Source organism: Misgurnus anguillicaudatus, chromosome 11, assembly GCF_027580225.2.
Source record: "Misgurnus anguillicaudatus chromosome 11, ASM2758022v2, whole genome shotgun sequence".
Lineage (NCBI taxonomy): Eukaryota > Metazoa > Chordata > Actinopteri > Cypriniformes > Cobitidae > Misgurnus > Misgurnus anguillicaudatus.
In genome coordinates this window covers 4,283,888-4,310,834 of record NC_073347.2, presented here as the reverse complement: position 1 = coordinate 4,310,834, position 26,947 = coordinate 4,283,888, and the positions used below count along the sequence as shown (strand labels likewise).

Sequence of the window (26,947 nt, the reverse complement as noted above, 5' to 3'; positions counted from 1 at the left end):
AAAACCAAACTTGTGAAGTGTATTAAATAAAAATGACCATTTTACCTTATTGAAAGCTTTTTCTGCGTCAAGTGAAATGATAATTGTTTTCTGTTGTTTTTCTTGTGATATATTAAATAGATTAAAAAGTCTACGGACATTATCTGTAGCGTGTCTATTTTTTATGAAACCTGTCTAATCTGGATGAATGAGTGTGGGGGTGACTGTTTTTATTCTGGTTGCTAATGCTTTGGTGATCATTTTCAAGTCAGTATTCAATAGTGAGAGAGGTCGGTAGCTTGAAGGATGAGATGGATCTTTGTTGGGTTTTAATAGTAATGTCATGGCTGCTGTATTCATGTGTGTGGGTAAGGTGGATGACGTTTTAATCTCTATAATTACTCTGTTAAATAATAGTGATAATATGTCCCAAAAGTGTCTGTTAAATTCAGCTGGTAATCCATCTGGCCCGGGAGATTTATTGCTAGGAATTTTATTGAGTGCTTTAGTAAGTTAATTAAGGCTTAGGGGGGCGTCTAGAATGTTGGTTTGTTCTAAAGTTAATTTTGGCAATGTCACAGAAGCACTTAAGGGACAAACTTTTTTACTAAGTTGTCTCCAACGATGACATGTTTGTCCGGTGGCAGCTAACGTAGCTCCTTTATGCATTTCAAAAGCGAGTGGCTTGTGTGGTAACGTTAGCATAAATAGACAAATAGGCTAACTCGGTTATACAGAACAGTGGCTTTACTTTGACAACAGTCAAGTTATATGTAAGCAATAAGGTACGAGAGGCTTTGCTGTATCGTGAATAAGTAACGGCTGAAGGGCGTTGTTAGGCACGACGCGAAGCGGAGTGCCTGCAACCCCTTCAGCCGTTACTTATTCACGATACAGCACTTGCCTCGAGTACCTTATTGCTTTTATAAAACGGTTACCACACAATATTAAAGTAAAAAAAATATTAGTGCAACTTTCATGAAGATAAATCAATAAAAGCATTTCTTCCGCTAGAAAAAATAGTCCCTGACTGCGAACAACAACATGAAAGCTCAAATAAAAACAACAAACTGTTCTCAGACTTTGTCTCTTTATATGTTTATGTGTTGCTAAGGGTGTTGCTAAGGGCGCAGTGATATTAAAAAACCGTTGGGTGAAGCGGTCATAGCAGTGTTTTATCAGAATCAAGGATTGGAACTAACCGTTTTATAAACAACTTATATGTAATTGTCTATCTAACTTTACTTTGCTAACTTTGCTTTTTTACTGCTAACAACTACAACACTATATAAAGGCTACTGTGTGATCGGAAATAGAGTCGAGTATTAGGCGAATGCGTTTACTACCAGATGGCCCAGGCTGTTCATTATCTGGGAAGGTGAATATCGATGGAATTGCATTGTCCTTCAGAGTGGTTCTCTCAGTCCAAGGACGTTCGGTTCATAGTGTTCCTGCTTGACATGGTGACTGCAAATCCTACGGATTATCAGGTTTTCCATAACTGTGTCCTCTCCAAACTTCGGGTGGTTAATAGCTCGCAGCCACTGTTTACATTGCGCCAAATTTTTATCTGCAAATGATGAAAACTTCTTGTCCGTTCCTGGTTTTGGGTGTACATCCTGCACTGTAAAATGTAATAAGTTGAGTTTACTTAAAAAAGTGAGGAAACTGATTGCCTCATAATTTTAAGTAAGTTAGTGTGTTGCTTTTAAGTTGGCAAAACTTTATATTATTTGTAGCCTAAACTTATTCAACAAGTAAGGTAGAGTATTGATTTTAAGTTGTCAAAACTTAACAGTACAAGTAGACTAAACTTATTAATCAAGTAAAGTTAAGTACTCTTTACTTAAAATCATTAGTTGAGATAACTTCTTTTTATTGTTCACTTTACTTGTAAATATAAGGAAACTGATTGCCTTACATTTGTAAGTAAGCTGAACTAACAAAAATGAGTAAAGCCAAAAAGCAACAAAATGAGGTTAAAACATTTATTTTAAACATGTTAACAGTGTACAAAGTAAAACATTTACACACACACACACACACACACAAGAAAGGGGTTTGTGTTCAGTCACCCATCAATCTGGATACCCACAATGCAACAATAGACCTAAGACAGTCTTGTTTCTGTTATTACAAACACAATGAACACACCTTGACAAACAAATTCAAAACAAGTTTTTTTTTTAGTGACTGCAGTTTTGGTTTTGTATCCAGGTTGTCATGTGACTGATAAAAAATCACAAATTGCATCAACAGACCTACAGTAACAATCTTGTTTCTGCCACCAGAAACACGCAAAATACAGCTTATCTAAAACATCAAAGTTTTGCAGCAATTAAAGTTGAGTTTTTCTGGAACTTGTATCCAGGTTGACGAAAAATAAAAACCCCAAAATGCAACAGATATACAGTAACACGGACTTGTTTCACACAAAACACACTACTTCACATTAGTATGTTTTGTAGTGATGGCAGTTTTGACTTTAGTGATTTGTGCCCCAGGGAAAGAAAAACCCTGTGAATCAACTCAAAATAAGCTGTGAAGAGGTACTCCATATTTAAAACAACGATCAGTCCAAAAACTAAACACATGGCATGTGATACTTTCTCAAGTCCATCCATGGCTGTGACACCCTACCAAATAATTGCTGTAAACCATGTGGAGAAATGCGTCTGTCCTCCGGCACCAGAATGAGAATTCCTTTTGATAGTTGAGGTGTGTCACCATCACAGTCCTAATAAGATAGAAACGCAATATTAATATACATTCTCATAATACAAATGCAAAGTGGATGTGTCATTTAAAAATTTAAACTGTTCAAGGTGATGTTACTAGTTTTTGAAGTGACACTTAAATTTCTAACAGTGCTTCGGTTGGAATTGCCAATAATAATTTGGACCTTTCAGCAGAAGCTTCTGTCCTGGTGGTGCAAAAACATCCTTGGAACATATTTAATTAATAATATCTTGTTAGAAAACTCTTCTATAGGTAAGGTATATTGTATAGGCAGCAGGTTGTTTTTGCAGAAATAATCCCCAACAGTTTGATCAGGACTCTGTGTCAAGCAGAGGGTCTTGTATCAAACTGAAGGGGCTTATTTCATGATAACAACCTGCTGTCTGTGCATTATCCCACTTGTTATGTGGCTATTTTACTCATAAGGTAAGCAACATTAAATATTTATTTTAACTATTTTATAAGCTTATTCTTAACAAATACAGGAAAACCTGTTTATTTTCAGTTTTAAGACAAGACGTTCAAATGTCACAAACACACTATTTGGTTTAATCATTTGTAACTATAACATCATATGTTATTAAAAGACATTTGATTTAATTTTGTGTATTATTAAAGAGTAACTAAACCCTTAACCAACTTTTTTTAGTTAATGATCTGTAAGAATGATGCTTTATTAGTGCTGTGGATTGATTTTAGCCAGTTTTTTGACATTTGGATATTAAGTGTTTCAATACTACAATATATGGTGTAAACGTCTGAGTGCTGCCCTCTTCAGGTTGAACGGTGGCTACTGCAGTTGAATTTTCCTATTGGATGTTGGGTCCAAAAAGTAACTCTTGACGTAAGCAGGTTCAAGCTCCCCACGCCCTTGTTACGATCTCACCACATGCTTGGTTCGAGCTTAGTTCGTCCCCTTTATCTCCGTTGGGATCTGCCCACTTTTCTTGCATTTTTCAAATATTGCCAGTGGGTGGAGTCAGGCTCTGACCAGGGGTTTAGTTACGCTTTAAACGGTACCTGTCAAATTTATTTCCAGCATACGGGTTACAGCGTGTTTAAAGGTCACATATGGTCAAAACTGAAATTTTGTGGCTTTTTTCATGATAACTGAGGTCTAGGGGCTATGTAAGTACCATATAAGTTTCAAAACAGTCATTTAAGAGTCAAATTCACACAGCCTGCTTGAAGTAGCTGTGAGTTAAAACAGTTCGTTTGTACTTCCGTGAATTTGCTACGTCACCGTGAGACAGTCGCCGCCTTCAGTCTCCACCCCAAGCACTGTTCACCGTCCACTGCCCCACCCCCTTGTTCCTAAACAAACTCCTAAGTTATATTACACCACGTGAGAAAATGCTGTTCAATTGATGGATGTCAGGAAACTAAATCATTGCAAAGGCTTCTGAAAACATTAATATACGAGAACAATGGCTAATATTCGTTTAAATAGAAATTCCTCAACAATAAGTTCAACTTTAGCCGTCTGATCTAAACATTTCACAAGTGACTGCTTCGGTGTGGCAGTTCAATGCTGGTTTGTCCAGGAATCTACTCATCAAAGATGTTGCAGTCCTTACTTTGTTGGATCCGACCTTAAATCCACAACCCGTAAGTAAACACATATCAAGCAGGGCTGCACGATAACTTGCACGCGATTGTCACGAATCTCGTCGTTAGTAGTAAAGCGGCATCACCTTCTCTCAGAACCGGCTGCCGCTTCTGAAAGCAGCTGATGGTGATTTACTACTAATCAATGAACCGGCTTTACTGAAGAGATGCACGAGACAATCGCATGCAATTATCAGCAGTCCTAACTTTTAAAATACATAATGGAGCAAGAGAAAACTGAAATGATATATTGTAAACAATTATGCAACGCTAACGTGTTTGCTAACTAGATGCTAAAGTGTTGTTTTGTAACGTTAAAGTCTTTGGTAGCCACCGGTTTTGATAGAATATCTGTTGGAAATCAGACGTTGTTTGTATTCTTAAGTTAGAGACACAAGCCCTTTTGGTGTCTGTTTGTTTATTGAGTTAAACATGGTAAGGTTAAAATCTCTTCGTCTCTGTGTCTATTGGTTTACTAACCTAACATTTAGTGTCCAGAAACTAACACTTAAGTGTAATTCCATGGGTAACTTTATTTCAACTGCGTATTTCACTCATAAAATAACAGGCCTATCAGAAGAGAGGCTCATGAATATTACTTATTACATGCCAAAACGACCTGTTTTTAGCAGAGCTCCTGAAAGAGGAGCTGTAAAAAATATATAGAGATTATTTTTGGTACTTAAACAGCAAATATATATTCTTAAGGACATCATAACCTAAAATAAAACTCTAGAAAGCCTAAAAATATGTGACCTTTAAGCGGTTCTAATCTGTTTTGAATACATCTGAATGTAGTCGAAAGTGGACAGCTCAAAACGGTTTACACACTGTTAACACCTGTATTAAGCTTTGTTCACTCATAATGCGATAAACCAAAACCCATAGTGTCATGTTGATGTATTTCGCTACTGTCAGGTATACATCTCAGACTGATCTTTGAATATTTGATGTTTTGCTTTCTTTATAATGAATTTGAATTGGTTATGTAATTGGCATAAAACCTTTACCTGGCAAATAAATTATGTTTTAATTTATTCACAGCATTTATCAGAAGTTATTGATTCTCTTAATTGACGGAATAACTCAATGGCGGGGAAAGAGTTCAAAACTACAATACAAATTTTACTTTATTTACACTAAATGTGTGCTCAGTTGCTTTCTTGCCCACCATTTTATTTTATCAAACTCAACCAGGCTCAACCAATCCTGAGCATGCTCACGCATAGAATTGTGGGACAAAAGGATGTGCCTTGGTGCCTTTAATTAACCCATTATTTCTTTAATAATGCTAATTAAATGCTAACACAAAAATTAGGACATCTCATATTGATTAAACGAGAAGAATACTAACCATGTTTGTTTTCAGGAAGTCTGTAGTGTCTTCCGCAAGAAGGATAGCAAGACCACGGAGAACTACCGTCCACCGAGCACTGACATCAGTGATGTTCTGACAAATAATACATAAAACATTGGGATCAACAGTGAGAACAGATTACTTAAAAGTTAGCAAATGGACTTAAACTATTTAAAACAAACAAACAAAAATACTTACTATTAGATACTCAAGAGAGCTTTTAAACTTTTCTCTCATTCAAAATCTTCAAAAACAATGTTTAGCAAGGGATGAGAACAATTCTTGCTTGAGGTTTTTGCTTGCGACTTGGTTGTACTCCACAGTAACGTTATACTATATGAAAGAAGGATAACAAAAGAAACAACATATCAAGATTTAAAAAGTTTTGACATGCCCTAATAAAATGTGTGTTAATTACCTGACTTTCCATGAAGGGTATGCACTCTCTTCAAAGAAACATGCTCCTGCTAAATAATAATAATATACAATTAACATAGTATATTGATTGATAGATACTAAAAAGCAATTGTAAAAACAACATTTTTAGCATTCACTCTATAAACTTAAAACTTTTTATACAGCACATCTCTTATTTAACATAACTTGGCATTTTAAGGTATGAAATTATTAATGTTTTTTCTCCAGAGGTGGGTAGAAACATGCTTACTGCATTACATTGACTTGAGTAACAATTTTGAAAGCACCTACTTTAAAATTGCTATTTTACCTTTTATAAGCAGTTCTAAGCATTTTCATGTAGTTTATTATTATAAACCACACCAACACGAATTATAAACTCACTACTTAAGCAGTTTTTCCATTGCATACTTTTACTTTTACTCAAGCAGTTATTACTATAAGGCTTAACTTTAACTAACTTTTTATATAATTAAATTTGTACTCAATCTACCTCTGCATATTAGTTACTTATGTCTGTTGAACGAAAATGTTTATCTTTAAACATACATGATTAGCAGTTGTTGGATTGCTAATTGTGATCAAATAGCATGCATCAGTTTTATTATTACTGACAAAATATTACTGTTTACAAACTGTGATTGTAATATTGCGATAAAAATTTAGCAATTAAAAAATAAAAATGATATATAAGCACAAACTTACCTCCTCATGCTCTCATCCGACCATGTGCTGTTGTCGTCTTCTTCAGTTAAGCCACCACTTACTCCTTGGGAGCATTACTGCCACCTACTGTGCAGTCATCCTTTTTGAAAATACTTGAAATTTTAAGTTGAGCTAAATTAATCTTTTAAGTTTAATCAAGTTGACTTGAGTTTGCATAGAAAAAAGTTGGGATTACTTAGTTAAACTAAGTAAGGTTAACAAACTTAATTAAATAAGTTAAGTTTACTTAATCTTTTTAGTAAGCTCAGCTATTACATTTTACAGTGTGGTACAAAGCAATTTTGCACCATTTCGATGCAAATGTATCAACTAACTCACATTTATAGAGTCACAATGTATCAAAGCAAGCCTAGTTGTATCAATTTTTCGGAAATTGCTGCCTGTAACCGGTAGGCGTGGTTTGGGAGTGGCCTTGTAAGGGCAACAAAGCTAGTGCATTCTGGGAGTTGTCTTTCATTCACATAAGAAAAAAATACATTGTCTGCCTTTTCTCAGTCTAGAAAGCTCCAAATTCAAAAATAATTTAACATTTCTACTACATAAATGACCCATTAATACACATTCATATTTCCAGAGATGAAGCATCCCTTTATAGAAAAACCTGGTACCGATGGCTTTTATTGTTTTTTTAGTACCGGCTTAGTACAGAAGACCCGGTACTTTTGACAACACTAATACAAAGTATGGCAGGTGAGTCTGATTTACTCCACTGCAGCTGGATAGGTATTTCTGGCTCTACTTTTACCGTTTTCTTCAAAACAATAAATGTTTAGTTGCCAAATCCACATATAACAGTGTTTTAGCTTTAAACTAACCCAAACCCTTAATGAAAACAAACTTGCCTGACCTTTTTGAAAAAATGTATGTCAGATTTCTTTCTCATATGATGACTTTTGACTGGTTTTAATGGTGGCATGAAAAACACAACAGGCCTCATTTTTCAGTCTTACGTAGGACCAAGGGTTCATGTGATATTCATGCAACATTGATATGCTGCCAATCTCATCGTGAAAATGATCATATGTTGCTAAATGTGTCGGATGAAAATTATGATAATTTGTATATTACATCCATATAAATTCACACCATGTGTCCTAATTTGCCTATAATTTATTCCTTATAGTAATTAAAATAATTATTAGTATTTTCCAAAACATATTAGGTTCAAATTAGTATCCCGGATGGTCAACTGCTTCTGGTGAAATTCGAAAATGCAGATCCATGTACACAGATCGATTTTACCCACAACTCACTGTGAGTAATTTAGTGATGCTGCACTGAAATATTTAATCGGTAATGCTTCACTGAATTAATAAATTACACCATAGCATACCTGTCAACATTGGGATTTGAAAATAAAGGACCCCCGCTGTCCTTTATTATATGCCCCACTTAGACAGGTATAATCTATATCAGGACCCACCAAAATATTTTGTATAGAAATAATGCAGAAAAAATCTATTTAGAAATACAAAAGAAATGTGTTCTCTTTAGAAGAGAGTAGTTTATATTTTTAATGTATGAATTAAATAAGTAAGTTTAATTGTATTACCAAACTACCTGACATCAAAACCATTGCCATTAATTGTCCTTAATAGGACAAAATTCTTTTACAGTCATTCACTAAAACCACCAAGTGACTGCGCAATGCACTAGATGGTCCCAACCCAGAGTTTGAAAACCCTTGGTCTAACCAGAATGAATGGGGATACCTTTTTCATTTGTTGATTGGTGTTCCCATGGATCAGCAAAGGACTTGCTATACACATAGATGCAGACATTGCGGTCCTTAACACCTTCTAATGTACTATTCGCACGGGATTAGTATTATCTGGGGACCCTGTGTGATTTAGAAATTACCTCTCTACGTCTGAGTTTCGTGTGGCCGGTTCGCACGGGATAAGCAAAACCTGTGATTTCACTCAAATTTACTGACTTATCTCCCTGATATAATGTTGAGGCTTTGCATACGCAACACCGCAACACGCTGTAAAAGGTACCATACCAAATCGTATTTCGTTAAATCATACAGTGAGCGAACGTGTGGGGAAAAAAGTGAATCTGAGATGACAGAATTAGCGTCCTCTGCCTCTAGATGCAGTTTAAATTACTTTTATCTATCTGATCAACACAAATACCAGGCGCCAAAATATGATTGCTTAGCAGCATTAAAACCGTTTTTAATTAAAATCGAATTTCTCCGCTCCGTGGACGAGGAGGCAGCAGCCAATGTAACGTCTGGCTTTATATTAACTGACTGAACACTTGACTCTCACCTGGGCATTTAGACATGAACGTTTTTTATCAACAATATCTGCGTGAAACATTAACATCATGATCATCTGCCGACTCGACTGTTTCAGCACGTCCTCTACGGAGAGTCCGCTTTATTAACGGCTTTTCGTTCGCTCCGCGTGAGCTAAATGTTTTTGTTCTGTACTTTTTACTCGCATATATTTCTACATATCTTCGACCAAGGAACACACAGAATATGATATAAGTTATTATGAATAGCAGTTAAGCTTGTTCTGAAATGATGAAAAAAGCCAAATGACTAAAAATGATCTTACAACTTAATTTCAAACTTTATAGATACAAATTGAAAATGTCCTATATTATTATGTATTGCCTTCAAGCCAAAACAATGTTCTTTAATATAATATATATATATATTCTCATAGGGGAAAGATAGCACCCTGCGTTCTACCTCAGTGCATCTCGTTGTTCTGGATTTAAGTAATAATTTTATTTTAATAAACAAAGGTATACCACGCTAGTAAGCCACGCAAAATCACCGCAAATGAAATTCCTTTACCACGACAGCCAAAGCTCCACCTAAACTTAGAGATCGCAAATACCCAGCCAACATTGCAAGGTGGGGCCCATGTGGGCCTCATATGGGCTTCTTATGTGGGTTTTATATGGGGTTTTCAATGGGTTCCACTATGGCCCCACCTGGGTTAGCCAACATGAATTTGATATAGAAACTGAGTGGGGCTTATGTGGGGCCCACCTGGGCAACACACATGGGGCCCATGTGGGCCCTATATGGGCCCCATATGGGCTTCCAATGTGGGCTGTACATGGGTTTGTCCATGGTTCCCACTGTGGCCCCACCTGGGTTGCCCACATGAATTTGATATAGAAACTGAGTGGGGCCTATGTGGGGCCCATGTGGGCAACACACGTAGGGCCCATATTGCACCCACGTAATGAAGCCCACGTTACATATCAGGGCCCAGAATGGATTTTTAATGGGTACTGGACTGGTCCCTTATTCTGAAATTATTATACTTTTAATGCTTAATTGTAATCTACTTAAATAATATATTTGTTTTAAATTGAAAACCGATAAAAGCAAATCATTTCAGTTCGGTAAATATCAGATTTCAGCATAAATATTCAACAGTTCATTCATCTAATACTAATCCCGTGCGAATAGGGCTTAAGGTGTATTTTGGAAGCTTGAACAGTGTGAATGATTTTACATGACAGTAAAGCACAACAGCAGTGTTTCCAAACACGCAAAGTTACATTATTTGCCGCGAGCATGTCCAAATGTGCAAGTTTGTGGGCACTACATTTTGTGTTTCTTTGCACGCGGCTCGACATCCTCCTTCCTCAAGATGTTCTTCTTCTTGTTTTATTGGCGGGTGTCATTTGAGTGAAATGTAGCAAACATATAAAATATGCCCGGTGGGATTTAAAAATTAAAAAATTATAAATACGAAAGAAATGCAGGAAAATATTGAAACAGGATGATAGCAGTATAGATGGTAAAATACGGGGGGGGGGGGGGGGGCGTTGATGGTACAGGTATGCACCATAGGGTAAACATTTATACCTGTCAACATGGGGGTTTAAAAATAAGGGAAATCTTTGCGTGCACAGGGCGGTTGTAATATTTTACAGATATACTGCCGCCTGCTTTACCGGAGGTGAATGTTGCAAACATAAATTACGGCCAGTGGAATTTTTTACAGAAATATTAAAATATTTAAATGGGATGATGGCGTGATAGAATGGTAAAATACCTGAGAATCCCGGGAAAAACGGGTTTACAGGTATGTAAATATTACATAAGAAAAAAAAAATGAACATAGCTGAAATGCAAGAGTTGTTTTTTTATGCGTCTTATTGTCTAGGTAACAATATATACATAATGTTTATATGTAATGTTAATGTATATACATTCCCATGATAAAAACAGTAGTGCAGAGCAGGGGCCAAAACTGGTATTGCAATTACAATACTTCTGGCTAAAAACTGGTACTGCAATCACACAACTGGTGGCCAATACACAAAACGACAACATAAACATCAGTTGAGGGCTGCAACTCCACTTTTTAAATGACAATATCCTGGCCAGACCACTGTTGTCTGTGATATAAGTATTTGAAATGAAAATTATTTCTTAATGTCTAGCGACAGTGCCCTCCACAATTATTGGCACCCCTGTTTAATATGTGGTCGTGGACTTCTAAAAATTCTCCTGTTTATTTAAACAACATAGAACCCAAATGTAAAAAAAGACAAAAATCCAACCTTTGATTTAAGTACATTACTTTGGTGGTAAAGAATTTATATGTTTAGAAAAAAAATCTTGAAATCATGCGTTCCACAATTATTAGCCCCTAACAATTCCTATGAAAAATTATATTAAAAAAAGTTTTAAATACATTTTTCTGTAGTTGCTAAAGTTGGTCAGGGTATCTAGGAAGTTTTAATTAGTAATTCATGACTTCCTGTTTCCCTGGAGTATAAATATTACTTGACAAAGAGGTTGAATTCTCCCATTTGTCATTATGGCAAAGACAATAGAACACACCATTCAACTAAGGCAGATGTGTGTCGACCTTCATAAGTCAGGCAATGGCTACAAGAAAATAGCCACTCGCCTTAACTTGCCTGTATTTACAGTCAGAGGAATCATTAATAAGTTTTAAAAAACTGGAACCGTGACAAACAAGGCTGGAAGAGGTCCCATGTTTATCTTGCCACAATTCACAGTGAGGAGTATGGTTAGAGAAGTAAAAATTTTTCCTAAGCTTACTGTCACAGAATTGCATCAAAGAGTGGCATCTTGGGGTTACAAAGTCTCCATAACAATTATCAGAACCTCTATACATGCCAACAAGCTGTTTGGGAGGCATGTGTAGCAGGATTAGGTGAGCTGTGATTGACAGCTGGTATCGCCTATCAGAGAGTGGCAGTCCCCTTTTAAGCGGTGATTGGCTGCTGCTCTGAATGCGTCATGTCCGACTTCCCCCCCCGGGGGTTTGCAACGTTAGCGGCAGGTGAGTTCTTGCTAACACGCTATGGTTAGCAGTTTTAATCTGTTTGTCATTTAAAAGTAATGTTGTGTTGGTTTTAGTGTGTTGTCTGTCGTGCTGGTGCCCTTGTCCTGTCCGTGGTGTACGTGATGGTGTACCCTCAGTTGGCTTAGGGTTTTCCTGCTGTTGGTTAACCTGTGCCTCAAAACAGTAAATTGTCTGGGGTGATGCCACTTTTCGGTAAGTGTCCAGCACGAAGTCTTAATGTTCGAGTTGTGTGTAGTTTTAACGTTATATTTGTTTCGCTGTAGGAGTCTCCCTTTCGTTCTATGCCGTGTCTCCCGTTGCGCTGTGTCTTTGCTTCTCGCATTACGGTGTTGCACCGTTGCTAACAACGTCAGCTGCACTGCTACACGTGGGACTGTACCTTGTCTGGTTCTGCTGAGCGGCTAGAAATAATGCTCCACTTTTAATGTGACCATCACAGAGCCGTGGTTTGCTCTGTATGAGAACGAGTACCTCTCCAGTGGCTGTTTTTAATGCATCATCATCATTGTGTTTCTTTTTGTTTATTTTCCCTTATTGGTGACGAACAACCCCTGTGTCTGTGAGAATTCGCTCAGATGACCTAATGATGCTAGTATATAGGATTGTTCATTATAGTTGGGTCCTGAGAACTGTGTTCTGCCTATAATTGACTCCTTGTTAATGGTACATGTTTACATTATATACTGGCTTCCTATTACATACAGGTGGTTTGGACTGGTATAATTAATTTAACTAATTATCAAATTATTAGTTTATTTTCTTTTACTGTCTGTGGTGGCCGTCGGCCTTGTGAAATAAGGCTGATCGTCACCATTTTATTTTGTGTGAATAAATTATTTATATCATTTTGGTTTGTTGCAGGAGCTGGGGTCCCACGGGTGATGGAGCTTTTCCGGTGGTGGTGCTTCCTCCTCAGGGCGTGCTGTGTAACACTTGACGTTTGTGGTTGTGTAGTCTGAGTGCACAGTGGGGTGTGTGTGTGTGCCTTTTGTAAACACTGAGTCGTGATAAAGTAGTTTCTCCTGTTGGGAACCTCAGCCCTGCTGGTTTGTATGTTTTGTTTTGTTTGTTTTGTTTCTATTAATTTCTCATTTTGAGATTTGATTGTGGTGATTGTGCATTGAAGTGGATTGAGTTTGTATGTCTTGGGAGGGCTCATTTTAAGGGATTCTGTCTAAATAAAACCTATTTTTGTACTATACCCATGTCTTTTGCACTCTTCTTTTTAAGAGGAACGAACTTGTGTGCCTTACCACCCTTTTGGGTGTAAGGAATATTTCCCTGGGTGTAAGTCCCGGGGTGGCGTAGTCGGAATTTTATGTAAAATCTTTGCTTTCGTCATGAAGCTAAACTCTCACCCCCTCGTCATGCCACATTCTGGCGTAGTCGGCAGGGTCCTCTGATTTAGAGTGCAGAGACGTGGGTATTGTGTTTTTTTGTTTTGTGTGTATGTGGGTTTGTTTTTTATCTCTTGCAGGAACCAGACGGAGGCAGTTTCCGTGTCGCGACCCCAGCACAATTTGTTGCTGGGTTTGTGCTGTCCGATCGTTTGTGGTAAGCAGTCCTGTGTTATTATGATGGAGGACAAATTATCTGGGTTAAGAAATTTAGTAGCTCTATGGGAGGTTGAACTTGTTATTGGTTTAAGAACGAAAGGGAGAATCTGAGTGTTTTGTCACGTAGAGGGCCAGCTGGTTTTATATGGGCAGGGTTGTAAAAGTTTTGTGATGTTGGACATGGCGTATCATTAAAGGCACCTTTAAATTGGTTGTCGTCATTCATTCTGTATTATCTGTACAGTTTTGTCTGAAGTTGGGGTATTACTGAGGTAGTATTATGCCTGCGACTTAAATTTTATGAAGGAATGGTAGGTACTAATCGGTCCCATGTCATCCGTTGTTAAATAGGGTCCCTCAGAGTCTGGGGTGGAACCATCGGATGAGGTTTATTGGTAGGAGACGTACCCCCCAGGTCAGTCATTTTCAGATGGGGTCCCTCAGCACTTGGGGTGAAACCATCTGGCGAATTTTATTGTGCAGGAGATGTATCCCAGTGTTAGTTAATTTTATGTAAGGGTGGGTAGGTACAAATCGGTCCCATGTCATTGGTTGTCGGATGGGGTCCCTCAGAGTTTGGGGTGGAACCATCCGATGATGTTTTGGTAGGAGATGTACCTTCCCCCCAGGTTAGTCATTTCTGGATGGGGTCCGTCAGAGTCTGGGACGAAGCCATCTGAGATTTTATTGCACTGGGAAGCTCTTGTTTTAGTCGTGTCATTAGAGAGTATGTCAGGTCAGTACTCCAACTGATACCACTTCTTGTAAATGGCGGGCACAGTGGTTGTGTCTGCAGAGTGGATCGTAAAATGTGCCTTCTTCCGACCTCAGGACTGAGCACCCTGAGGTGGGGTTCTGTTTAGTTCACCGTCGGGGCGACGTTGCAGAAACTTGGGGTGGATTGTAGCAGGATTAGGTGAGCTGTGATTGACAGCTGGTATCGCCTATCAGAGAGTGGCAGTCCCCTTTTAAGCGGTGATTGGCTGCTGCTCTGAATGCGTCATGTCCGACTTCCCCCCTGGGGGTTTGCAACGTTAGCGGCAGGTGAGTTCTTGCTAACACGCTATGGTTAGCAGTTTTAATGTGTTTGTCATTTAAAAGTAATGTTGTGTTGGTTTTAGTGTGTTGTCTGTCGTGCTGGTGCCCTTGTCCTGTCCGTGGTGTACGTGATGGTGTACCCTCAGTTGGCTTAGGGTTTTCCTGCTGTTGGTTAACCTGTGCCTCAAAACAGTAAATTGTCTGGGGTGATGCCACTTTTCGGTAAGTGTCCAGCACGAAGTCTTAATGTTCGTGTTGTGTGTAGTTTTAACGTTATATTTGTTTCGCTGTAGGAGTCTCCCTTTCGTTCTATGCCGTGTCTCCCGTTGCGCTGTGTCTTTGCTTCTCGCATTACGGTGTTGCACCGTTGCTAACAACGTCAGCTGCACTGCTACACGTGGGACTGTACCTTGTCTGGTTCTGCTGAGCGGCTAGAAATAATGCTCCACTTTTAATGTGACCATCACAGAGCCGTGGTTTGCTCTGTATGAGAACGAGTACCTCTCCAGTGGCTGTTTTTAATGCATCATCATCATTGTGTTTCTTTTTGTTTATTTTCCCTTATTGGTGACGAACAACCCCTGTGTCTGTGAGAATTCGCTCAGATGACCTAATGATGCTAGTATATAGGATTGTTCATTATAGTTGGGTCCTGAGAACTGTGTTCTGCCTATAATTGACTCCTTGTTAATGGTACATGTTTACATTATATACTGGCTTCCTATTACATACAGGTGGTTTGGACTGGTATAATTAATTTAACTAATTATCAAATTATTAGTTTATTTTCTTTTACTGTCTGTGGTGGCCGTCGGCCTTGTGAAATAAGGCTGATCGTCACCATTTTATTTTGTGTGAATAAATTATTTATATCATTTTGGTTTGTTGCAGGAGCTGGGGTCCCACGGGTGATGGAGCTTTTCCGGTGGTGGTGCTTCCTCCTCAGGGCGTGCTGTGTAACACTTGACGTGTGTGGTTGTGTAGTCTGAGTGCACAGTGGGGTGTGTGTGTGTGCCTTTTGTAAACACTGAGTCGTGATAAAGTAGTTTCTCCTGTTGGGAACCTCAGCCCTGCTGGTTTGTATGTTTTGTTTTGTTTGTTTTGTTTCTATTAATTTCTCATTTTGAGATTTGATTGTGGTGATTGTGCATTGAAGTGGATTGAGTTTGTATGTCTTGGGAGGGCTCATTTTAAGGGATTCTGTCTAAATAAAACCTATTTTTGTACTATACCCATGTCTTTTGCACTCTTCTTTTTAAGAGGAACGAACTTGTGTGCCTTACCACCCTTTTGGGTGTAAGGAATATTTCCCTGGGTGTAAGTCCCGGGGTGGCGTAGTCGGAATTTTATGTAAAATCTTTGCTTTCGTCATGAAGCTAAACTAGCACCCCCTCGTCATGCCACACATGCAAGGAAAAAGCCTTTTCTCACAAACGTAAACATTTGGAGTTTGCTAAGCGCTACTGGAACTTCAACTGGGATCATGTGCTTTGGTCAGATGAGACTATAAGATTGAGCTTTTTGGCAACAAACACTCTAAGGGCCCTATCTTGCACCCAGCGCAATTGACTTTGTCAGTGACGCATGTATCATTTCGTATTTTGCACCGGCGCACAGAGGGTTTTTCCCTCCACAGACGCACGTCGGCAAACTAGGGAATGAACTTGCGCTCCCTGGGCGGTTCAGCGCAAAAAAGGAGGCGTGTTCCGGCGCAAACCATCTCTTATGCTATTTTGCCGTTTCAAAAAACAATTGCGCTACTACCCAAAAAAAAACTAGTCTAAAGTCAGTGGCGCGTTGCGCGTAGTTCATTATGCTATTGTAAGGGCGCATGCTTGACCATAATGTATAGCGTGCACAACGCGCATTGCTTATCTAATCTACACAGAAGCAACAGTTAATTTTGCAAATCATAAATTGTTACAATAAAAAATATTAACACATGACATAAGGGAAATCATTGTGGTGAGCATTGTGGTAATAGTTTTTATGTATTGTGTGGCTGCGTTAAAAAATTCTCATGCAAATAACGATTAAAATATTTTCATAAGTTTGTTGACTGGCTGTATTACGTTTATTTTATGTAAATAATAATTAAAATTGTAGCGCCCCCTACCCTATTTGAGGTGTATGACTCAAATTGCTTTAGAGTGGGCGACGGGTTCAGTTTGCTTGTCTCTCGACTAAAAAAATAAACATCCTACTCTGATACCCTTAAAGCTGCTTTTGGGACTCAAATAACCCAAACAGTTTGAAAAAACCCTTTAAGAGAATTTATTTTAACTAAATATAAAAAAATATGAATATGAAGGCAATAAAATATATATTTGGGTTTAAAGAATAGAATTTTATAAGAAAAGAATATACCAAAATTTGTAGCGCACACCCCCTTTAAGTGTGATCAGAAAACACCAGTTACATGCTTGCACTGAAATACAGTCTTATTATCACAGTTTGTGAACTATTAATTCACTGTTCAACTGTTATGTTTACACTACACAGTATATCACACAGAATAACACACTATAGCAAAGAGAAAAGACTGAAAAACCCCAAATAACACTTTACAATACACACTGGTATGCAAAATCTCAAAGGGTAAAAGTGTAAAATGGTATGCTTAACACACAAGAACCTTTAGCTTATAAGTTTCTCCTCATTATAACACAGGAGGTAATTTTCACAGATTTTTCACAGTATCAAAGTAAACAAATGATAACAAATAGTAACGTATCAATTAATAATCACCAACAATATACAGAATGGGCCCACTCTCACAAACAACAGTACTCACACACCCCAACCCCGATGCAGGCCTGTGTAACTTTAGTTGCTTGAGATCGTAGAGGCCTTTGAAACTTTAAAATGGCCGCTTCGCTCGTGTGAGCAAATAAACAAAGCAAACACGGTACCTGTGCTCCTTAACCAGCAGCAATAGATCCTGTACCGGGCAACCGCGTCCACTCGCGATAACTCTCACCGTCACTCGTAACCGAAGGAACGCCCGACAGCGTCCGTTGCTATGGGCAATAGCTGGATGTCCGGATATCTCTTCACAATAGGGCTTATTCGATCTACGTCATCAATGTTCGCGGCGGCCATATTGTTGACATAAAACTGTCAGTCTGTCAATTGACAAGCGAGGCAGCGTGGGTATTATGCCTGGTATTATCGGTGTAATTTTTTTAAAACCGCGCGATGGTGTGTGGTGTAATACACGGATGTTCTAACAACAGCAAAAAGAACCCCGGAATTACTTTTTATGCGATACCGACTGTCAGAAAACATGAAAGGAGACAGAGGAGTTGAACCAGCGAAGGAGAGCAAGTAGAGGTACCCAACAGCAAAGTCTGTCCCCATCATTTTACCACAGGTAACGTTAGGGATATATGCCTCACAGCAAAGTCTGTCCCCATAATTTGATCACATATGGTTAGCTGTAAGCAGTGGCTGAAACTGCTCTTTCAAATAAGCTGCCATAAATTGATATTAAATTAGTATTAATAACTATATGAACATAATAATAGGTCTGGCATTGATACTAGGTAGAGAATTAAGGGCCGTTCACATAGTTTTGAAAATCGTTTTAAATTAAACAGAATAGCGGAGCTTACACCAAAACTATAACGATACAGATACAATGAACGACATCATTGGGATCACTTTCTGAGCGATTTTCCCACCTGATGAAGGATAAACCATTGATAGCATTAAAATCTATTTGAACTTCAAGTGCACGGCCACTTAAAATGACAGTGAAGCTCATTGCTGAGGTCTATAACATTAGATTACCTCAAGTTGCTGTGAAAATTGACTACGTAATGCTTTTTAATCTATTACATTAACTAACTGTTATGCCAAAAGGTAAGGATTACACAAACTATTAGATTCACTGTTTAGAGTTACTTGAAACGCAGCGTGTTGAGGACATCTGCAAAAGTTTTTATTACAAGCAATATTAAAGGCAAGTGATTTGCGCGAGTGCCGTGAGCGAATTGGCATAAACGTATTGTTTGGTGATGTGGACGATGATATAGTTATCGTTATAGTTATCGTTATAATGTGAACGGCGCTTCAGTGCTTGTATGATGAATGCGGATACTGTATGAACGATATAGTTATAAATATCCGGATAAGTTACGGCTGGCAATAAGGACGGATCTTTACTTAAGGCTATTGGGTCTATTTGATATTGTTCCACAATAATCAAGCTAATCTTCTCTTAATACAGACGAGATTAAGCCATTAGGCTACTAATCCCCTCGACTCAAATCTACGTGCGGCTAGGGGCAGGACAGATGTCATGTCAACAAGATGGCCGTGGCTAGCGACTTCCGGTGTTTGCGAATAAGCCCTATATGAATGTAAACAAGTCCGTCCTTTTGGGCTCAATAGGCGATCTTAATCGTCTCTTACGCTCAAACGGGATGGCAAATCAGTAAAAAAACAACAGATAGACAGAAATAACACTCAACGTGTCTCTCGTGTCCAAACGAACAGCGTGAGCTGGCTCGTAGATGTAAAGTCCAGAACTTTTAAACAACACAATTAAATAAAAACTTAAACTCAGATGTTGAGTCAAAGATTATTTTGCGGTGTTACTCACAAGAACCACTTGGTGTTAACACAAAATACGCTTTTCTCACATATAGCAAGTTATTCACTGACACGCGAAAAATCTCATCTGTTTAAAACTCGTCTCTCCTCTCTCTCTCGTCACTCACTCGTTATCACCCAATAACATTACAGGAACCCACATAGGAGGCGGGTTTTAGTCATTTACATCCAATCACATATCAAATATCAAACTTGGTTACACACGCCTCGTGTTTTTGTCACAAGTCGGGGTGGACCCAGATGTAAATAAGGTCACGCCCCTTTCTCCACCTCGAGGAGATTCCCAAAGCCACCCCAATGACCAGACACACAAGGTAAACATAATTTAAAAATGTACTTTATTTAAGTTACTTAAAAAAAAGATGAATAGGGAAGGGAAAAACGGGGAACTTAAAATAATGGCCACTCTAGGCTCTCCTCCACAACCAACTGGATCTTCACACAGTTCCTTCTCCTAGTGTTCATTCTCGTTCTCCACAGGTGGTCGCTAGGACACCAAGACACTGTTACTTGGACTTCGAGTATTGCTCACCGGCTCTGCTGCTTACAGCTCTCTGGGTAGGTATCACGTTACACAGTCTGTTCTCCAATTTGTTCACTCTCGTTTTCCTTTCTCTCCACAGGTGGTCGCTAGGACACAAAGACACTGTTACTTGAAACTTCGAGTATTTCTCACCGGCTCTGCCGCTTACAGCTTTCTGGGTAGGTATCACGTTCACAGTCCGTTCTTCAATTATTCACTCTCGTTTTCCTCTCTCTCCACAGGTGGTCGCTAGGACACAAAGACACTGTTTCTGATACTTAGAGTATTTCTCACCGGCTCTGCTGCCTACAGCTTTCTGGGTAGGTATCACGTTCACAGTCTGTTCTTCAATTCTTCACTCTTGTTTTCCTCTCTCTCCACAGGTGGTCGCTAGGACACAAAGACACTGTTACTGAAACTTCGAGTATTTCTCACCGGCTCTGCTGCTTACAGCTTTCTGGGTAGGTATCACGTTCACAGTCTGTTCTTCAATTATTCACTCTTGTTTTCCTCCCTCTCCACAGGTGGTCGCTAGGACACAAAGACACTGTTACTGAAACTTCGAGTATTTCTCACCGGCTCTGCTGCTTACAGCTTTCTAGGTAGGTATGGTTTCCTCTGTAGGTCAGCAGAGGGGCGAGGGTCACACACCACCTCGCCGGGTCGAGCGCTGCCCTATCTCCACTGCCCGTAGGCCGATCGAATCCTGGACAGGGGCGCCCTTTTGTAGAGACCACGGGGGCGGCGGACCCTTTCGCCTCTGACTCTGCGACAAAGACAGACACAGGTAAGTTTACACCACGAATATTTCCAATATTCTACTCACAGTCCTTGACAGCTCTTGGTCTGCATCCCTTCGTACTCCGAAACAGCACACAGCGTATGGTAGCAGTAATTTCTGAGGTCGTTAGCCTCTCCGTCCTCTGCCCAGTAGAGGAAATGGATGGTGCGGGGCTTCGTCTGACAAGACACGCAGCAACCCACAGCAAATACACAGCACCACTCCAACGTGAAAAGCTTATTAATTGTAAAGTCTCACTCACCACACTATAAGTGCAACACCACAAGGGAAAGCGCCCGGTGTCCTCCACTGCGCTTGGGCTGAAATAGGGGCGATGGAAAACACGACCAAAATAAAGTCTCGTTGCTGTGGCTGTTTGGACGTACACTTCTAGCGGCTCGCCCACCACGCTATTATAGGGGTAGGGCCGCCCTCCTAGTCCTGGAGGACTCCAACGATCACACAGGTTAAGATCTGCAAGTTACTCCACACCAACGGGTATACTCACAGCGGATAGCCTTTGTTTACGTTGTGCAACAAGGTCAATTTTCTTCCTGCTTTACTCCTTCAAAAATACTGGTTAGACCAAGGTTCCTTTCTACCCATAGGATTCTTCGTTTACTCCAGCAGGTCCACCGTAAACTACAACAAGAGAGGGAGAGAGAGAGAAATACAGACAGCCACCACGTCTAACAATGAGCACAGCTCCGTTCCTCAGCACACACTACAACTCAACTTGACAGCACAATGCTCTCTTCGGGGTGCTCCTTTTCTCCACCCACGTATCGCCTTTCTTTCACCCCAGGCAGCTCCTGTCTTCTTTCCGTGCGCTCCAAGCGCAGCCCGGATCAACAGAGCCTGCGGGCTCTTCAAAAGGTACGTAGTTACTTTTTCTGCATTAAGCAGAGGAGCTTTCCCCGTGTCAATCCCCCTCTCGTGCCCGAACTCCCGAACTGTGATCTAACTGTGCTTTTTATACTCCTCCATGTACTCCAGTTGTCCAATTGCCCGGCGATCTCTTTAACTAGGCACAGCTGTGCTCAATCCGCTGATTACAGCCTTCGCAAAACTGCCGGATGTCCGGTGTTTCCGTTCTCCGGTCTGGGCGGAAACATCCGGGCGGAACCAAACTTTCCCAACTTTTGGTTCCGCCCCGAAAAGATCGTCACCTTGTGACATCCTCCCCCGCCAATCCGTTCTCGTCCCGAGAACGCGTTGTTTAGGGACTGATAGAGCGTTGATGGGAGCTTTTCTTTAAAAAAAATGTGGTAGGCCATTGGGGGACCTTGGTCTCAACCCGAGGTGGACTGCCGACTACGCCAAATCTGTCACAAGTCGGGGTGGACCCAGATGTAAATAAGGTCACGCCCCTTTCTCCACCTCGAGGAGATTCCCAAAGCCACCCCAATGACCAGACACACAAGGTAAACATAATTTAAAAATGTACTTTATTTAAGTTACTTAAAAAAAAGATGAATAGGGAAGGGAAAAACGGGGAACTTAAAATAATGGCCACTCTAGGCTCTCCTCCACCACCAACTGGATCTTCACACAGTTCCTTCTCCTAGTGTTCATTCTCGTTCTCCACAGGTGGTCGCTAGGACACCAAAACACTGTTACTTGGACTTCGAGTATTGCTCACCGGCTCTGCTGCTTACAGCTCTCTGGGTAGGTATCACGTTACACAGTCTGTTCTCCAATTTGTTCACTCTCGTTTTCCTTTCTCTCCACAGGTGGTCGCTAGGACACAAAGACACTGTTACTGAAACTTCGAGTATTTCTCACCCGCTCTGCCGCTTACAGCTTTCTGGGTAGGTATCACGTTCACAGTCCGTTCTTCAATTATTCACTCTCGTTTTCCTTTCTCTCCACAGGTGGTCGCTAGGACACAAAGACACTGTTACTGAAACTTCGAGTATTTCTCACCCGCTCTGCTGCTTACAGCTTTCTGGGTAGGTATCACGTTCACAGTCTGTTCTTCAATTATTCACTCTTGTTTTCCTCTCTCTCCACAGGTGGTCGCTAGGACACAAAGACACTGTTACTGAAACTTCGAGTATTTCTCACCGGCTCTGCTGCTTACAGCTTTCTGGGTAGGTATCACGTTCACAGTCTGTTCTTCAATTATTCACTCTTGTTTTCCTCCCTCTCCACAGGTGGTCGCTAGGACACAAAGACACTGTTACTGAAACTTCGAGTATTTCTCACCCGCTCTGCTGCTTACAGCTTTCTAGGTAGGTATGGTTTCCTCTGTAGGTCAGCAGAGGGGCGAAGGTCACACACCACCTCGCCGGGTCGAGCGCTGCCCTATCTCCACTGCCCGTAGGCCGATCGAATCCTGGACAGGGGCGCCCTTTTGTAGAGACCACGGGGGCGGCGGACCCTTTCGCCTCTGACTCTGCGACAAAGACAGACACAGGTAAGTTTACACCACGAATATTTCCAATATTCTACTCACAGTCCTTGACAGCTCTTGGTCTGCATCCCTTCGTACTCCGAAACAGCACACAGCGTATGGTAGCAGTAATTTCTGAGGTCGTTAGCCTCTCCGTCCTCTGCCCAGTAGAGGAAATGGATGGTGCGGGGCTTCGTCTGACAAGACACGCAGCAACCCACAGCAAATACACAGCACCACTCCAACGTGAAAAGCTTATTAATTGTAAAGTCTCACTCACCACACTATAAGTGCAACACCACAAGGGAAAGCGCCCGGTGTCCTCCACTGCGCTTGGGCTGAAATAGGGGCGATGGAAAACACGACCAAAATAAAGTCTCGTTGCTGTGGCTGTTTGGACGTACACTTCTAGCGGCTCGCCCACCACGCTATTATAGGGGTAGGGCCGCCCTCCTAGTCCTGGAGGACTCCAACGATCACACAGGTTAATATCTGCAAGTTACTCCACACCAACGGGTATACTCACAGCGGATAGCCTTTGTTTACGTTGTGCAACAAGGTCAATTTTCTTCCTGCTTTACTCCTTCAAAAATACTGGTTAGACCAAGGTTCCTTTCTACCCATAGGATTCTTCGTTTACTCCAGCAGGTCCACCGTAAACTACAACAAGAGAGGGAGAGAGAGAGAAATACAGACAGCCACCACGTCTAACAATGAGCACAGCTCCGTTCCTCAGCACACACTACAACTCAACTTGACAGCACAATGCTCTCTTCGGGGTGCTCCTTTTCTCCACCCACGTATCGCCTTTCTTTCACCCCAGGCAGCTCCTGTCTTCTTTCCGTGCGCTCCAAGCGCAGCCCGGATCAACAGAGCCTGCGGGCTCTTCAAAAGGTACGTAGTTACTTTTTCTGCATTAAGCAGAGGAGCTTTCCCCGTGTCAATCCCCCTCTCGTGCCCGAACTCCCAAACTGTGATCTAACTGTGCTTTTTATACTCCTCCACGTACTCCAGTTGTCCAATTGCCCGGCGATCTCTTTAACTAGGCACAGCTGTGCTCAATCCGCTGATTACAGCCTTCGCAAAACTGCCGGATGTCCGGTGTTTCCGTTCTCCGGTCTGGACGGAAACATCCGGGCGGAACCAAACTTTCCCAACTTTTGGTTCCGCCCCGAAAAGATCGTCACCTGGTGACATTTTACAAGTACATTTCAACCCAACATTATGTAGGATGACGTAATGAACATTACACTTAATAATATGAAACATATTGAAATAAATTAACTTTTTATCTCTGAATAAGAAATAAATACCAGAGGTTTGTACAGATGATAAACAAACAGAAAAAAATATATAAATAAATGTTTTTACCCAGCTGCTCTGTACTAAAGCTATAGGGTATTACAAAATGTTTTCATAAGAAACCTTAATGTATATGAACTTGATTTGTAAGTGTACTTTGGGGTTGGACCTTGCTTGCGTTTCCGATTTCAAAGCCCCCAAACGCTTTCAGCGGTGACGGTGGACGCAGCGATGTCCTTTGCTGGCGTCAGGTCATGTGTAGAGGCAGATCCACCTCCCGTTATACGGCGTGTCCGATTTATGCTGGCAAGCTTGGGATTCCCCATCTCCTGACATCATTGTAGCGCTTGGCGCAACGATGGGGAAGCCAGCTGATGAGACAATTGTGGCTATATTTCCTCTCACGCCTGTTTAACCGACGCTGATTTGGGCGGGTTTCTCCTATCCCCATACAAAACAACTTCTCTGTCTTTGACTGCTCTTAAAAGAACGTGGGTCTCCTCGGCTGTGAACTGCTCCTGGCGTGCGCCTGGTAAATCCGTCATAATAATAGCAACCCGCCATGTAACTTGTGCCCTTGCGTTTAAAGGGAATGTTGGATAGCATTCTGATTGGTTTATTTGACGTTACGCCCAAACCACACCTATGAATAATGAACCTACTTCAGACCAACCCCTTATTGATTTGCGTCTGGCGCAAGTGTTATTTCTCCTGCCGTGAAAATAGCAACAGCACCCCAGATCCGCCCACAAAGTCACTTGCGCTTTGCGCTTCGCACTTGCGTTTCAGATCGTTAAAATAGGGCCCTAAGTGTGTCTTACAAAAGATGAGTATCAGAAAAGCACCCCATGCCCACCGTGAAGTATGGTGGAGGATCTGTGATGCTTTGGGCCTGTTTCTCTTCCAAAGGCCCTCAGAACCTTGTAAGGGTGCATGGCATTATGAATCCTTGGAACTACCAGGACATTTTAAATAAAAACCCGAGGGCCTCTGCCAGAAAGCTGAAGATGGCTCGTCATTGGGGCTTTCAGCAGGATAATGATCCAAAATATGTGGCAAAATCTACACAAAAATGGTTCAGCAGTCACAAACTCAAGGTCCTCCCATGGCCATCTCAGTCTCCAGACCTCAACCCAATCGAAAACCTGTGGGGCGAGCTAAAGAAGAGAGGACCCAGGACACTGGATGATCTAGAAAGATTGTGCAAAGAAGAATGGTCAAAGATCCCTCTCTCTGTGTTCTCCAATCTTGTGAAATGTTATAGGAGGAGATTAAGTGCTGTCGTGTTGGCAAAAGGGGGTTGTACAAAGTATTCATATCAGGGTGCCAATGGATTTGGAACGCATGATTTCAGGTTTTTTTTTTTTTGAACGTGTGAATTCTTTACCACCAAAGTAATGTACTTAAATCAAAAGTTGGATTTTTGTCTTTTTTTGCATTTGGGTTCTATGTTGTTTGGATGGAAGGGAGAATTTTTGGAGGTCCGCGACCACATGTTGAACGGGGGTGCCAATAATGGTGGAGGGCACTGTATCAGGGCCATTTTATGATTAATTTATATAAATTTCTTACATACTGTTCCTTTAATGATAAATCCCATGTGTTCTTAAGCACTATGCTCGTGCCCGTTCATGGTCATTTGCATTCCGAAACACCTCCAATGAACCATATATGGTGACAACACCTCCCGTTATAAGTCACGTGGTTGTGCTTTTTTCCTCATCGCAATAATGGCAAAGAGGAATTTTACAGACACAGAAATTACTGGTGGATGAAGTTTAATAACACATCCTGGTTCACTTAGTGCGGGAGGAATGACTAACAAAAGAAAACAAATCTGCATGGGAACATGTTACCAGTGAAAAAAAAATTAAATTCCTTTGGGTATGAGAACACTTCTAGAAATAAAAAAGTGGTTTGACATAAAATTATCAGCCAAAAAAAAAAAAAACGCGTCACAGCACACCGACTTGAAATCAGTGCAACTGTAGAAGGACAGACAATGACAGAACTTTCCTTGGACAGCATAACCAGCATCATTGGCGCGATCTTTGAAAACACGCTCCGGGCGGAATGGATGATTTTCCAAGTCTTCCAATAATGCAAGATAAGCCATTGCACTGTGTCAAGCATTTGACGGAGCTTTCTTATATAGGTGTGGGGATGTCATAAATTGTTTTTGTGTTTTGTAATGGTTTGGTTTGTTTAAATACATGTTTATGCTTTTGTTTGTTTGTGTGTTTGTTTAAAAATAAATTTTGGTTACTTTCTGGTCTAAGGGTGCACATTAGATCAAAGAAAGGACACAAAGTTTTCATTTTATTTTATTTAAAGTTTGAATGATGTATTTCTCTTACCTTTTGTTTTTCGGGGTGCATGACTGCAGCATGCTATCCGGGAGTAAAGTGAAAGAGGATGCGCGGCCTTCCTGTTCCTCATTATATGCTATCCTGGAGGATTATGGGTAATGTAGGCATAGTCCATCCAAAATGAGTAAGCAGGGGGGTCATTGTTTGGTGTCTGTTTGGAATATTATTTTTGGAAAGGTATTGTGGTTATTTTTGTATTTTGTTTTTATATTTGTTTTG

At 40.6% G+C, this 26,947-nt stretch overlaps 3 long non-coding RNA genes across 3 annotated transcripts; 1 reads left to right on the top strand and 2 right to left on the bottom strand.

Moving 5' to 3' along the window:
- Positions 1 to 1,758: 1,758 nt before the first annotated feature.
- On the bottom strand, positions 1,759 to 6,855 carry LOC141368856 (uncharacterized). The gene is made up of 5 exons (XR_012372282.1): positions 6,806 to 6,855; positions 6,102 to 6,150; positions 5,882 to 6,016; positions 5,681 to 5,776; positions 1,759 to 2,716 (listed from the first exon to the last, which is right to left on the bottom strand). It is a non-coding gene; the product is annotated as an uncharacterized lncRNA (long non-coding RNA).
- A 7,555-nt stretch (positions 6,856 to 14,410) lies between these two features.
- On the top strand, positions 14,411 to 15,972 carry LOC141368761 (uncharacterized). The gene is made up of 3 exons (XR_012372009.1): positions 14,411 to 14,747; positions 14,825 to 14,963; positions 15,633 to 15,972. It is a non-coding gene; the product is annotated as an uncharacterized lncRNA (long non-coding RNA).
- A 3,705-nt stretch (positions 15,973 to 19,677) lies between these two features.
- Positions 19,678 to 24,251, bottom strand: LOC129453671 (uncharacterized). The gene is made up of 2 exons (XR_012372008.1): positions 23,121 to 24,251; positions 19,678 to 22,684 (listed from the first exon to the last, which is right to left on the bottom strand). It is a non-coding gene; the product is annotated as an uncharacterized lncRNA (long non-coding RNA).
- Positions 24,252 to 26,947: the final 2,696 nt, after the last annotated feature.